The following is a 12,692-nucleotide window of genomic DNA, read 5'->3' as shown; positions in this document are numbered from 1 at the left end:
GAGATCCTCTGCGTAGAGCCCCTGCCCGACATCTTCTTTCTTTCCCCAGTGACCGACAGACAGATGAAAGTGGGGCGTATACGTCACGTTAGAGGTGAAACGCTAGGAGAAGACCTTCTTCAACACAGTTGGGGCGGGAGGATTAATTTTGGAAATCAAGAAAAATTGAAATAAAAAACGGTGGACAACGGGGCATCGGGGACTCACTCAAGCGATCCATGCGATCGATCCATCGTGTTATTTCTTTCTCCCAAATCTGATGTTAAACACCGAAGCATGGGGGGCACCAGGCACCGTTCCCGGAGGCACTGCCATACCGGGCCGATGCGTGGAGCGGCCGGAGCGAGCTCCGTGCCCGCCTCCCCATTCCAAAAATCGGTTTAATACGCGGTCCCCCGATGGGGGACGTATCAGATATTAAACTGATAAGAACAGGAACTACACTTTGATCTTAGCCAAAAGGCCGAGAAGCGATAACGTGAAAGGCGGTCCATCGGAGCGCCGCCCCCTCATGTGCCTGCGCTGTTGCCGCGGTTACGCGGCATCCCAGCGATGCCTCCTCCGGGCAGGCGACGAGATCACTCTGCGTAGACCCCCTGCCCGACATCTTCTTTCTTCCCCAGTGACCGACAGACAGATGAAAGAGGGGCGTATACGTCACGTTAGAGGTGAAACGCTAGGAGAAGACCTTCTTCAACACAGTTGGGGCGGGAGGATTAATTTTGGAAATCAAGGAAAATTGAAATAAAAAACGGTGGACAACGGGGCACCGGGGACTCACTCAAGCGATCCATCCATCCATCCATCCATCGTGTTACTTCTTTCTCCCAAATCTGATGTTAAACACCGAAGCATGGGGGGCACCAGGCACCGTTCCCGGAGGCACTGCCATACCGGGCCGATGCGTGGAGCGGCCGGAGCGAGCTCCGTGCCCGCCTCCCCATTCCAAAAATCGGTTTAATACGCGGTCCCCCGATGGGGGACGTATCAGATATTAAACTGATAAGAACAGGAACTACACTTTGATCTTAGCCAAAAGGCCGAGAAGCGATAACGTGAAAGGCGGTCCATCGGAGCGCCGCCCCCTCATGTGCCTGCGCTGTTGCCGCGGTAACGCGGCATCCCAGCGATGCTCCTCCGGGAGGCGACGAGATCCTCTGCGTAGAGCCCCTGCCCGACATCTTCTTTCTATCCCCAGTGACCGACAGACAGATGAAAGAGGGGCGTATACGTCACGTTAGAGGTGAAACGCTAGGAGAAGACCTTCTTCAACACAGTTGGGGCGGGAGAATTAATTTTGGAAATCAAGGAAAATTGAAATAAAAAACGGTGGACAACGGGGCACCGGGGACTCACTCAAGCGATCCATGCATCCATCCATCCATCGTGTTATTTTTTTCTCCCAAATCTGATGTTAAACACCGAAGCAATGGGGGCACCAGGCACCGTTCCCGGAGACACTGCCATACCGGGCCGATGCGTGGAGCGGCCGGAGCGAGCTCCGTGCCCGCCTCCCCATTCCAAAAATCGGTTTAATACGCGGTCCCCCGATGGGGGACGTATCAGATATTAAACTGATAAGAACAGGAACTACACTTTGATCTTAGCCAAAAGGCCGAGAAGCGATAACGTGAAAGGCGGTCCATCGGAGCGCCGCCCCCTCATGTGCCTGCGCTGTTGCCGCGGTTACGCGGCATCCCAGCGATGCTCCTCCGGGAGGCGACGAGATCCTCTGCGTAGAGCCCCTGCCCGACATCTTCTTTCTTTCCCCAGTGACCGACAGACAGATGAAAGAGGGGCGTATACGTCACGTTAGAGGTGAAACGCTAGGAGAAGACCTTCTTCAACACAGTTGGGGCGGGAGGATTAATTTTGGAAATCAAGGAAAATTGAAATAAAAAACGGTGGACAACGGGGCACCGGGGACTCACTCAAGCGATCCATGCATCCATCCATCCATCGTGTTATTTCTTTCTCCCAAATCTGATGTTAAACACCGAAGCATGGGGGGCACCAGGCACCGTTCCCGGAGGCACTGCCATACCGGGCCGATGCGTGGAGCGGCCGGAGCGAGCTCCGTGCCCGCCTCCCCATTCCAAAAATCGGTTTAATACGCGGTCCCCCGATGGGGGACGTATCAGATATTAAACTGATAAGAACAGGAACTACACTTTGATCTTAGCCAAAAGGCCGAGAAGCGATAACGTGAAAGGCGGTCCATCGGAGCGCCGCCCCCTCATGTGCCTGCGCTGTTGCCGCGGTTTACGCGGCATCCCAGCGATGCTCCTCCGGGAGGTGACGAGATCACTCTGCGTAGAGCCCCTGCCCGACATCTTCTTTCTTTCCCCAGTGACCGACAGACAGATGAAAGAGGGGCGTATACGTCACGTTAGAGGTGAAACGCTAGGAGAAGACCTTCTTCAACACAGTTGGGGCGGGAGGATTAATTTTGGAAATCAAGGAAAATTGAAATAAAAAACGGTGGACAACGGGGCACCGGGGACTCACTCAAGCGATCCATGCATCCATCCATCGTGTTATTTCTTTCTCCCACATCTGATGTTAAACACCGAAGCATGGGGGGCACCAGGCACCGTTCCCGGAGACACTGCCATACCGGGCCGATGCGTGGAGCGGCCGGAGCGAGCTCCGTGCCCGCCTCCCCATTCCAAAAATCGGTTTAATACGCGGTCCCCCGATGGGGGACGTATCAGATATTAAACTGATAAGAACAGGAACTACACTTTGATCTTAGCCAAAAGGCCGAGAAGCGATAACGTGAAAGGCGGTCCATCGGAGCGCCGCCCCCTCATGTGCCTGCACTGTGCCGGTTACACGGCATCCCAGCGATGCCTCCTCCGGCAGGCGACGAGATCACCTGCGTAGAGCCCCTGCCCGACATCTTCTTTCTTTCCCCAGTGACCGACAGACAGATGAAAGTGGGGCGTATACGTCACGTTAGAGGTGAAACGCTAGGAGAAGACCTTCTTCAACACAGTTGGGGCGGGAGGATTAATTTTGGAAATCAAGGAAAATTGAAATAAAAAACGGTGGACAACGGGGCACCGGGGACTCACTCAAGCGATCCATGCATCCATTGTGTTATTTCTTTCTCCCAAATCTGATGTTAAACACCGAAGCATGGGGGGCACCAGGCACCGTTCCCGGAGGCACTGCCATACCGGGCCGATGCGTGGAGCGGCCGGAGCGAGCTCCGTGCCCGCCTCCCCATTCCAAAAATCGGTTTAATACGCGGTCCCCCGATGGGGGACGTATCAGATATTAAACTGATAAGAACAGGAACTACACTTTGATCTTAGCCAAAAGGCCGAGAAGCGATAACGTGAAAGGCGGTCCATCGGAGCGCCGCCCCCTCATGTGCCTGCGCTGTTGCCGCGGTTACGCGGCATCCCAGCGATGCTCCTCCGGGAGGCGACGAGATCCTCTGCGTAGACCCCTGCCCGACATCTTCTTTCTTCCCCAGTGACCGACAGACAGATGAAAGAGGGGCGTATACGTCACGTTAGAGGTGAAACGCTAGGAGAAGACCTTCTTCAACACAGTTGGGGCGGGAGGATTAATTTTGGAAATCAAGGAAAATTGAAATAAAAAACGGTGGACAACGGGGCACCGGGGACTCACTCAAGCGATCCATGCATCCATCCATCCATCGTGTTATTTCTTTCTCCCAAATCTGATGTTAAACACCGAAGCATGGGGGGCACCAGGCACCGTTCCCGGAGACACTGCCATACCGGGCCGATGCGTGGAGCGGCCGGAGCGAGCTCCGTGCCCGCCTCCCCATTCCAAAAATCGGTTTAATACGCGGTCCCCCGATGGGGGACGTATCAGATATTAAACTGATAAGAACAGGAACTACACTTTGATCTTAGCCAAAAGGCCGAGAAGCGATAACGTGAAAGGCGGTCCATCGGAGCGCCGCCCCCTCATGTGCCTGCGCTGTTGCCGGTTACGCGGCATCCCAGCGATGCTCCTCCGGGAGGCGACGAGATCCTCTGCGTAGAGCCCCTGCCCGACATCTTCTTTCTATCCCCAGTGACCGACAGACAGATGAAAGAGGGGCGTATACGTCACGTTAGAGGTGAAACGCTAGGAGAAGACCTTCTTCAACACAGTTGGGGCGGGAGGATTAATTTTGGAAATCAAGGAAAATTGAAATAAAAAACGGTGGACAACGGGGCACCGGGGACTCACTCAAGCGATCCATGCATCCATCCATCCATCGTGTTATTTCTTTCTCCCAAATCTGATGTTAAACACCGAAGCATGGGGGGCACCAGGCACCGTTCCCGGAGGCACTGCCATACCGGGCCGATGCGTGGAGCGGCCGGAGCGAGCTCCGTGCCCGCCTCCCCATTCCAAAAATCGGTTTAATACGCGGTCCCCCGATGGGGGACGTATCAGATATTAAACTGATAAGAACAGGAACTACACTTTGATCTTAGCCAAAAGGCCGAGAAGCGATAACGTGAAAGGCGGTCCATCGGAGCGCCGCCCCCTCATGTGCCTGCGCTGTTGCCGCGGTTACGCGGCATCCCAGCGATGCTCCTCCGGGAGGCGACGAGATCCTCTGCGTAGAGCCCCTGCCCGACATCTTCTTTCTTCCCCAGTGACCGACAGACAGATGAAAGAGGGGCGTATACGTCACGTTAGAGGTGAAACGCTAGGAGAAGACCTTCTTCAACACAGTTGGGGCGGGAGGATTAATTTTGGAAATCAAGGAAAATTGAAATAAAAAACGGTGGACAACGGGGCACCGGGGACTCACTCAAGCGATCCATGCATCCATCCATCCATCGTGTTATTTCTTTCTCCCAAATCTGATGTTAAACACCGAAGCATGGGGGGCACCAGGCACCGTTCCCGGAGGCACTGCCATACCGGGCCGATGCGTGGAGCGGCCGGAGCGAGCTCCGTGCCCGCCTCCCCATTCCAAAAATCGGTTTAATACGCGGTCCCCCGATGGGGGACGTATCAGATATTAAACTGATAAGAACAGGAACTACACTTTGATCTTAGCCAAAAGGCCGAGAAGCGATAACGTGAAAGGCGGTCCATCGGAGCGCCGCCCCCTCATGTGCCTGCGCTGTTGCCGCGGTTACGCGGCATCCCAGCGATGCTCCTCCGGGAGGCGACGAGATCACTCTGCGTAGACCCCTGCCCGACATCTTCTTTCTTTCCCCAGTGACCGACAGACAGATGAAAGAGGGGCGTATACGTCACGTTAGAGGTGAAACGCTAGGAGAAGACCTTCTTCAACACAGTTGGGGCGGGAGGATTAATTTTGGAAATCAAGGAAAATTGAAATAAAAAACGGTGGATATCGGGGCACCGGGGACTCACTCAAGCGATCCATCCATCCATCCATCGTGTTATTTCTTTTTCCCAAATCTGATGTTAAACACCGAAGCATGGGGGGCACCAGGCACCGTTCCCGGAGACACTGCCATACCGGGCCGATGCGTGGAGCGGCCGGAGCGAGCTCCGTGCCCGCCTCCCCATTCCAAAAATCGGTTTAATACGCGGTCCCCCGATGGGGGACGTATCAGATATTAAACTGATAAGAACAGGAACTACACTTTGATCTTAGCCAAAAGGCCGAGAAGCGATAACGTGAAAGGCGGTCCATCGGAGCGCCGCCCCCTCATGTGCCTGCACTGTCGGTTTACACGGCATCCCAGCGATGCCTCTCCGGCACGCAACGAGATCACTCTGCGTAGACCCCCTGCCCGACATCTTCTTTCTTTCCCCAGTGACCGACAGACAGATGAAAGAGGGGCGTATACGTCACGTTAGAGGTGAAACGCTAGGAGAAGACCTTCTTCAACACAGTTGGGGCGGGAGGATTAATTTTGGAAATCAAGGAAAATTGAAATAAAAAACGGTGGACAACGGGGCACCGGGGACTCACTCAAGCGATCCATGCATCCATCCATCGTGTTATTTCTTTCTCCCAAATCTGATGTTAAACACCGAAGCATGGGGGGCACCAGGCACCGTTCCCGGAGGCACTGCCATACCGGGCCGATGCGTGGAGCGGCCGGAGCGAGCTCCGTGCCCGCCTCCCCATTCCAAAAATCGGTTTAATACGCGGTCCCCCGATGGGGGACGTATCAGATATTAAACTGATAAGAACAGGAACTACACTTTGATCTTAGCCAAAAGGCCGAGAAGCGATAACGTGAAAGGCGGTCCATCGGAGCGCCGCCCCCTCATGTGCCTGCGCTGTTGCCGCGGTTACGCGGCATCCCAGCGATGCTCCTCCGGGAGGCGACGAGATCCTCTGCGTAGAGCCCCTGCCCGACATCTTCTTTCTATCCCCAGTGACCGACAGACAGATGAAAGAGGGGCGTATACGTCACGTTAGAGGTGAAACGCTAGGAGAAGACCTTCTTCAACACAGTTGGGGCGGGAGAATTAATTTTGGAAATCAAGGAAAATTGAAATAAAAAACGGTGGACAACGGGGCACCGGGGACTCACTCAAGCGATCCATGCATCCATCCATCCATCGTGTTATTTCTTTCTCCCAAATCTGATGTTAAACACCGAAGCATGGGGGGCACCAGGCACCGTTCCCGGAGGCACTGCCATACCGGGCCGATGCGTGGAGCGGCCGGAGCGAGCTCCGTGCCCGCCTCCCCATTCCAAAAATCGGTTTAATACGCGGTCCCCCGATGGGGGACGTATCAGATATTAAACTGATAAGAACAGGAACTACACTTTGATCTTAGCCAAAAGGCCGAGAAGCGATAACGTGAAAGGCGGTCCATCGGAGCGCCGCCCCCTCATGTGCCTGCGCTGTTGCCGCGGTTACGCGGCATCCCAGCGATGCTCCTCCGGGAGGCGACGAGATTCTCTGCGTAGGCCCCTGCCCGACATCTTCTTTCTATCCCCAGTGACCGACAGACAGATGAAAGAGGGGCGTATACGTCACGTTAGAGGTGAAACGCTAGGAGAAGACCTTCTTCAACACAGTTGGGGCGGGAGGATTAATTTTGGAAATCAAGGAAAATTGAAATAAAAAACGGTGGACAACGGGGCACCGGGGACTCACTCAAGCGATCCATGCATCCATCCATCCATCGTGTTATTTCTTTCTCCCAAATCTGATGTTAAACACCGAAGCATGGGGGGCACCAGGCACCGTTCCCGGAGGCACTGCCATACCGGGCCGATGCGTGGAGCGGCCGGAGCGAGCTCCGTGCCCGCCTCCCCATTCCAAAAATCGGTTTAATACGCGGTCCCCCGATGGGGGACGTATCAGATATTAAACTGATAAGAACAGGAACTACACTTTGATCTTAGCCAAAAGGCCGAGAAGCGATAACGTGAAAGGCGGTCCATCGGAGCGCCGCCCCCTCATGTGCCTGCGCTGTTGCCGCGGTTACGCGGCATCCCAGCGATGCTCCTCCGGGAGGCGACGAGATCCTCTGCGTAGACCCCTGCCCGACATCTTCTTTCTATCCCCAGTGACCGACAGACAGATGAAAGAGGGGCGTATACGTCACGTTAGAGGTGAAACGCTAGGAGAAGACCTTCTTCAACACAGTTGGGGCGGGAGGATTAATTTTGGAAATCAAGGAAAATTGAAATAAAAAACGGTGGACAACGGGGCACCGGGGACTCACTCAAGCGATCCATGCATCCATCCATCCATCGTGTTATTTCTTTCTCCCAAATCTGATGTTAAACACCGAAGCATGGGGGGCACCAGGCACCGTTCCCGGAGGCACTGCCATACCGGGCCGATGCGTGGAGCGGCCGGAGCGAGCTCCGTGCCCGCCTCCCCATTCCAAAAATCGGTTTAATACGCGGTCCCCCGATGGGGGACGTATCAGATATTAAACTGATAAGAACAGGAACTACACTTTGATCTTAGCCAAAAGGCCGAGAAGCGATAACGTGAAAGGCGGTCCATCGGAGCGCCGCCCCCTCATGTGCCTGCGCTGTTGCCGCGGTAACGCGGCATCCCAGCGATGCTCCTCCGGGAGGCGACGAGATCCTCTGCGTAGAGCCCCTGCCCGACATCTTCTTTCTATCCCCAGTGACCGACAGACAGATGAAAGAGGGGCGTATACGTCACGTTAGAGGTGAAACGCTAGGAGAAGACCTTCTTCAACACAGTTGGGGCGGGAGAATTAATTTTGGAAATCAAGGAAAATTGAAATAAAAAACGGTGGACAACGGGGCACCGGGGACTCACTCAAGCGATCCATCCATCCATCCATCGTGTTATTTCTTTCTCCCAAATCTGATGTTAAACACCGAAGCATGGGGGGCACCAGGCACCGTTCCCGGAGGCACTGCCATACCGGGCCGATGCGTGGAGCGGCCGGAGCGAGCTCCGTGCCCGCCTCCCCATTCCAAAAATCGGTTTAATACGCGGTCCCCCGATGGGGGACGTATCAGATATTAAACTGATAAGAACAGGAACTACACTTTGATCTTAGCCAAAAGGCCGAGAAGCGATAACGTGAAAGGCGGTCCATCGGAGCGCCGCCCCCTCATGTGCCTGCGCTGTTGCCGCGGTAACGCGGCATCCCAGCGATGCTCCTCCGGGAGGCGACGAGATCCTCTGCGTAGAGCCCCTGCCCGACATCTTCTTTCTATCCCCAGTGACCGACAGACAGATGAAAGAGGGGCGTATACGTCACGTTAGAGGTGAAACGCTAGGAGAAGACCTTCTTCAACACAGTTGGGGCGGGAGAATTAATTTTGGAAATCAAGGAAAATTGAAATAAAAAACGGTGGACAACGGGGCACCGGGGACTCACTCAAGCGATCCATGCATCCATCCATCCATCGTGTTATTTCTTTCTCCCAAATCTGATGTTAAACACCGAAGCATGGGGGGCACCAGGCACCGTTCCCGGAGGCACTGCCATACCGGGCCGATGCGTGGAGCGGCCGGAGCGAGCTCCGTGCCCGCCTCCCCATTCCAAAAATCGGTTTAATACGCGGTCCCCCGATGGGGGACGTATCAGATATTAAACTGATAAGAACAGGAACTACACTTTGATCTTAGCCAAAAGGCCGAGAAGCGATAACGTGAAAGGCGGTCCATCGGAGCGCCGCCCCCTCATGTGCCTGCACTGCCGGTTACGCGGCATCCCAGCGAGGCCTCTCCGGGCACGCGACGAGATCCTCTGCGTAGACCCCCTGCCCGACATCTTCTTTCTTTCCCCAGTGACCGACAGACAGATGAAAGAGGGGCGTATACGTCACGTTAGAGGTGAAACGCTAGGAGAAGACCTTCTTCAACACAGTTGGGGCGGGAGGATTAATTTTGGAAATCAAGGAAAATTGAAATAAAAAACGGTGGACAACGGGGCACCGGGGACTCACTCAAGCGATCCATGCATCCATCCATCCATCGTGTTATTTCTTTCTCCCAAATCTGATGTTAAACACCGAAGCATGGGGGGCACCAGGCACCGTTCCCGGAGGCACTGCCATACCGGGCCGATGCGTGGAGCGGCCGGAGCGAGCTCCGTGCCCGCCTCCCCATTCCAAAAATCGGTTTAATACGCGGTCCCCCGATGGGGGACGTATCAGATATTAAACTGATAAGAACAGGAACTACACTTTGATCTTAGCCAAAAGGCCGAGAAGCGATAACGTGAAAGGCGGTCCATCGGAGCACCGCCCCCTCATGTGCCTGCGCTGTTGCCGCGGTTACGCGGCATCCCAGCGATGCTCCTCCGGGAGGCGACGAGATCCTCTGCGTAGAACCCCTGCCCGACATCTTCTTTCTTTCCCCAGTGACCGACAGACAGATGAAAGAGGGGCGTATACGTCACGTTAGAGGTGAAACGCTAGGAGAAGACCTTCTTCAACACAGTTGGGGCGGGAGGATTAATTTTGGAAATCAAGGAAAATTGAAATAAAAAACGGTGGACAACGGGGCACCGGGGACTCACTCAAGCGATCCATGCATCCATCCATCGTGTTATTTCTTTCTCCCAAATCTGATGTTAAACACCGAAGCATGGGGGGCACCAGGCACCGTTCCCGGAGGCACTGCCATACCGGGCCGATGCGTGGAGCGGCCGGAGCGAGCTCCGTGCCCGCCTCCCCATTCCAAAAATCGGTTTAATACGCGGTCCCCCGATGGGGGACGTATCAGATATTAAACTGATAAGAACAGGAACTACACTTTGATCTTAGCCAAAAGGCCGAGAAGCGATAACGTGAAAGGCGGTCCATCGGAGCGCCGCCCCCTCATGTGCCTGCACTGTCGGTTTACACGGCATCCCAGCAAGGCCCTCCGGCACGCAACGAGATCACCTGCGTAGACCCCCTGCCCGACATCTTCTTTCTTTCCCCAGTGACCGACAGACAGATGAAAGAGGGGCGTATACGTCACGTTAGAGGTGAAACGCTAGGAGAAGACCTTCTTCAACACAGTTGGGGCGGGAGGATTAATTTTGGAAATCAAGGAAAATTGAAATAAAAAACGGTGGACAACGGGGCACCGGGGACTCACTCAAGCGATCCATGCATCCATCCATCGTGTTATTTCTTTCTCCCAAATCTGATGTTAAACACCGAAGCATGGGGGGCACCAGGCACCGTTCCCGGAGACACTGCCATACCGGGCCGATGCGTGGAGCGGCCGGAGCGAGCTCCGTGCCCGCCTCCCCATTCCAAAAATCGGTTTAATACGCGGTCCCCCGATGGGGGACGTATCAGATATTAAACTGATAAGAACAGGAACTACACTTTGATCTTAGCCAAAAGGCCGAGAAGCGATAACGTGAAAGGCGGTCCATCGGAGCGCCGCCCCCTCATGTGCCTGCGCTGTTGCCGCGGTTACGCGGCATCCCAGCGATGCTCCTCCGGGAGGCGACGAGATCCTCTGCGTAGAACCCCTGCCCGACATCTTCTTTCTTTCCCCAGTGACCGACAGACAGATGAAAGAGGGGCGTATACGTCACGTTAGAGGTGAAACGCTAGGAGAAGACCTTCTTCAACACAGTTGGGGCGGGAGGATTAATTTTGGAAATCAAGGAAAATTGAAATAAAAACCGGTGGACAACGGGGCACCGGGGACTCACTCAAGCGATCCATGCATCCATCCATCCATCGTGTTATTTCTTTCTCCCAAATCTGATGTTAAACACCGAAGCATGGGGGGCACCAGGCACCGTTCCCGGAGGCACTGCCATACCGGGCCGATGCGTGGAGCGGCCGGAGCGAGCTCCGTGCCCGCCTCCCCATTCCAAAAATCGGTTTAATACGCGGTCCCCCGATGGGGGACGTATCAGATATTAAACTGATAAGAAGAGGAACTACACTTTGATCTTAGCCAAAAGGCTGAGAAGCGATAACGTGAAAGGCGGTCCATCGGAGCGCCGCCCCCTCATGTGCCTGCGCTGTTGCCGCGGTTACGCGGCATCCCAGCGATGCTCCTCCGGGAGGCGACGAGATCCTCTGCGTAGACCCCTGCCCGACATCTTCTTTCGTTCCCCAGTGACCGACAGACAGATGAAAGAGGGGCGTATACGTCACGTTAGAGGTGAAACGCTAGGAGAAGACCTTCTTCAACACAGTTGGGGCGGGAGGATTAATTTTGGAAATCAAGGAAAATTGAAATAAAAAACGGTGGACAACGGGGCACCGGGGACTCACTCAAGCGATCCATGCATCCATCCATCCATCGTGTTATTTCTTTCTCCCAAATCTGATGTTAAACACCGAAGCATGGGGGGCACCAGGCACCGTTCCCGGAGGCACTGCCATACCGGGCCGATGCGTGGAGCGGCCGGAGCGAGCTCCGTGCCCGCCTCCCCATTCCAAAAATCGGTTTAATACGCGGTCCCCCGATGGGGGACGTATCAGATATTAAACTGATAAGAACAGGAACTACACTTTGATCTTAGCCAAAAGGCCGAGAAGCGATAACGTGAAAGGCGGTCCATCGGAGCGCCGCCCCCTCATGTGCCTGCACTGTCGGTTTACACGGCATCCCAGCAAGGCCTCTCCGGCACGCAACGAGATCACCTGCGTAGACCCCCTGCCCGACATCTTCTTTCTTTCCCCAGTGACCGACAGACAGATGAAAGAGGGGCGTATACGTCACGTTAGAGGTGAAACGCTAGGAGAAGACCTTCTTCAACACAGTTGGGGCGGGAGGATTAATTTTGGAAATCAAGGAAATTGAAATAAAAACGGTGGAAACGGGGGCACCGGGGACTCACTCAAGCGATCCATGTATCCATCCATCCATCCATCGTGTTACTTCTTTCTCCCAAATCTGATATTAACACCGAAGCATGGGGGGCACCAGGCACCGTTCCGGAGGCACTGCCATACGGGCGATGCGTGGAGCGGCCGGAGCGAGCTCCGTGCCCGCCTCCCCATTCCAAAAATCGGTTTAATACGCGGGTCCCCGATGGGGGACGTATCAGATATTAAACTGATAAGAACAGGAAACTACACTTTGATCTTAGCCAAAAGGCCGAGAAGCGATAACGTGAAAGGCGGTCCATCGGAGCGCCGCCCCCTCATGTGCCTGCGCTGTTGCGGTTTACACGGCATCCACAGCGATGCCTCTCCGGCACGGCGACGAGATCACTCTGCGTAGACCCCTGCCCGACATCTTCTTTCACGTTAGATGTTGAACGCTAGGAGAAACCTTCTCAACACAGTTGGGGCGAGGATTAATTT

At 54.8% G+C, this 12,692-nt stretch overlaps 22 non-coding genes across 22 annotated transcripts; all 22 read right to left on the bottom strand.

Annotated features, from left to right (window-relative positions):
- Positions 1-283: 283 nt before the first annotated feature.
- On the bottom strand, positions 284-475 carry LOC114909980 (U2 spliceosomal RNA). Its single transcript, XR_003797530.1, has one exon. It is a non-coding gene; the product is annotated as a U2 spliceosomal RNA (small nuclear RNA).
- Positions 476-860: 385 nt separating this feature from the next.
- On the bottom strand, positions 861-1,052 carry LOC114909979 (U2 spliceosomal RNA). The gene has a single exon (XR_003797529.1). It is a non-coding gene; the product is annotated as a U2 spliceosomal RNA (small nuclear RNA).
- Positions 1,053-1,435: 383 nt separating this feature from the next.
- Positions 1,436-1,627, bottom strand: LOC114909905 (U2 spliceosomal RNA). The gene has a single exon (XR_003797459.1). It is a non-coding gene; the product is annotated as a U2 spliceosomal RNA (small nuclear RNA).
- Positions 1,628-2,010: 383 nt separating this feature from the next.
- On the bottom strand, positions 2,011-2,202 carry LOC114909977 (U2 spliceosomal RNA). The gene has a single exon (XR_003797527.1). It is a non-coding gene; the product is annotated as a U2 spliceosomal RNA (small nuclear RNA).
- Positions 2,203-2,583: 381 nt separating this feature from the next.
- On the bottom strand, positions 2,584-2,775 carry LOC114909904 (U2 spliceosomal RNA). Its single transcript, XR_003797458.1, has one exon. It is a non-coding gene; the product is annotated as a U2 spliceosomal RNA (small nuclear RNA).
- Positions 2,776-3,148: 373 nt separating this feature from the next.
- On the bottom strand, positions 3,149-3,340 carry LOC114909976 (U2 spliceosomal RNA). The gene has a single exon (XR_003797526.1). It is a non-coding gene; the product is annotated as a U2 spliceosomal RNA (small nuclear RNA).
- Positions 3,341-3,721: 381 nt separating this feature from the next.
- Positions 3,722-3,913, bottom strand: LOC114909903 (U2 spliceosomal RNA). Its single transcript, XR_003797457.1, has one exon. It is a non-coding gene; the product is annotated as a U2 spliceosomal RNA (small nuclear RNA).
- A 381-nt stretch (positions 3,914-4,294) lies between these two features.
- On the bottom strand, positions 4,295-4,486 carry LOC114909975 (U2 spliceosomal RNA). The gene has a single exon (XR_003797525.1). It is a non-coding gene; the product is annotated as a U2 spliceosomal RNA (small nuclear RNA).
- Positions 4,487-4,868: 382 nt separating this feature from the next.
- On the bottom strand, positions 4,869-5,060 carry LOC114909974 (U2 spliceosomal RNA). Its single transcript, XR_003797524.1, has one exon. It is a non-coding gene; the product is annotated as a U2 spliceosomal RNA (small nuclear RNA).
- A 379-nt stretch (positions 5,061-5,439) lies between these two features.
- On the bottom strand, positions 5,440-5,631 carry LOC114909902 (U2 spliceosomal RNA). Its single transcript, XR_003797456.1, has one exon. It is a non-coding gene; the product is annotated as a U2 spliceosomal RNA (small nuclear RNA).
- A 376-nt stretch (positions 5,632-6,007) lies between these two features.
- LOC114909973 (U2 spliceosomal RNA) lies at positions 6,008-6,199 on the bottom strand. The gene has a single exon (XR_003797523.1). It is a non-coding gene; the product is annotated as a U2 spliceosomal RNA (small nuclear RNA).
- A 383-nt stretch (positions 6,200-6,582) lies between these two features.
- On the bottom strand, positions 6,583-6,774 carry LOC114909972 (U2 spliceosomal RNA). The gene has a single exon (XR_003797522.1). It is a non-coding gene; the product is annotated as a U2 spliceosomal RNA (small nuclear RNA).
- Positions 6,775-7,156: 382 nt separating this feature from the next.
- LOC114909971 (U2 spliceosomal RNA) lies at positions 7,157-7,348 on the bottom strand. Its single transcript, XR_003797521.1, has one exon. It is a non-coding gene; the product is annotated as a U2 spliceosomal RNA (small nuclear RNA).
- A 382-nt stretch (positions 7,349-7,730) lies between these two features.
- On the bottom strand, positions 7,731-7,922 carry LOC114909970 (U2 spliceosomal RNA). The gene has a single exon (XR_003797520.1). It is a non-coding gene; the product is annotated as a U2 spliceosomal RNA (small nuclear RNA).
- Positions 7,923-8,301: 379 nt separating this feature from the next.
- On the bottom strand, positions 8,302-8,493 carry LOC114909969 (U2 spliceosomal RNA). Its single transcript, XR_003797519.1, has one exon. It is a non-coding gene; the product is annotated as a U2 spliceosomal RNA (small nuclear RNA).
- A 383-nt stretch (positions 8,494-8,876) lies between these two features.
- Positions 8,877-9,068, bottom strand: LOC114909968 (U2 spliceosomal RNA). Its single transcript, XR_003797518.1, has one exon. It is a non-coding gene; the product is annotated as a U2 spliceosomal RNA (small nuclear RNA).
- Positions 9,069-9,447: 379 nt separating this feature from the next.
- On the bottom strand, positions 9,448-9,639 carry LOC114909967 (U2 spliceosomal RNA). The gene has a single exon (XR_003797517.1). It is a non-coding gene; the product is annotated as a U2 spliceosomal RNA (small nuclear RNA).
- Positions 9,640-10,018: 379 nt separating this feature from the next.
- LOC114909966 (U2 spliceosomal RNA) lies at positions 10,019-10,210 on the bottom strand. Its single transcript, XR_003797516.1, has one exon. It is a non-coding gene; the product is annotated as a U2 spliceosomal RNA (small nuclear RNA).
- Positions 10,211-10,584: 374 nt separating this feature from the next.
- On the bottom strand, positions 10,585-10,776 carry LOC114909900 (U2 spliceosomal RNA). The gene has a single exon (XR_003797454.1). It is a non-coding gene; the product is annotated as a U2 spliceosomal RNA (small nuclear RNA).
- Positions 10,777-11,159: 383 nt separating this feature from the next.
- LOC114909916 (U2 spliceosomal RNA) lies at positions 11,160-11,351 on the bottom strand. Its single transcript, XR_003797470.1, has one exon. It is a non-coding gene; the product is annotated as a U2 spliceosomal RNA (small nuclear RNA).
- Positions 11,352-11,733: 382 nt separating this feature from the next.
- On the bottom strand, positions 11,734-11,925 carry LOC114909965 (U2 spliceosomal RNA). The gene has a single exon (XR_003797515.1). It is a non-coding gene; the product is annotated as a U2 spliceosomal RNA (small nuclear RNA).
- Positions 11,926-12,305: 380 nt separating this feature from the next.
- On the bottom strand, positions 12,306-12,495 carry LOC114909918 (U2 spliceosomal RNA). Its single transcript, XR_003797472.1, has one exon. It is a non-coding gene; the product is annotated as a U2 spliceosomal RNA (small nuclear RNA).
- Positions 12,496-12,692: the final 197 nt, after the last annotated feature.

Source organism: Scleropages formosus, chromosome 2 (assembly GCF_900964775.1).
Source record: "Scleropages formosus chromosome 2, fSclFor1.1, whole genome shotgun sequence".
Taxonomy (NCBI): domain Eukaryota; kingdom Metazoa; phylum Chordata; class Actinopteri; order Osteoglossiformes; family Osteoglossidae; genus Scleropages; species Scleropages formosus.
This window is presented reverse-complemented; position numbering and strand designations above follow the sequence as displayed.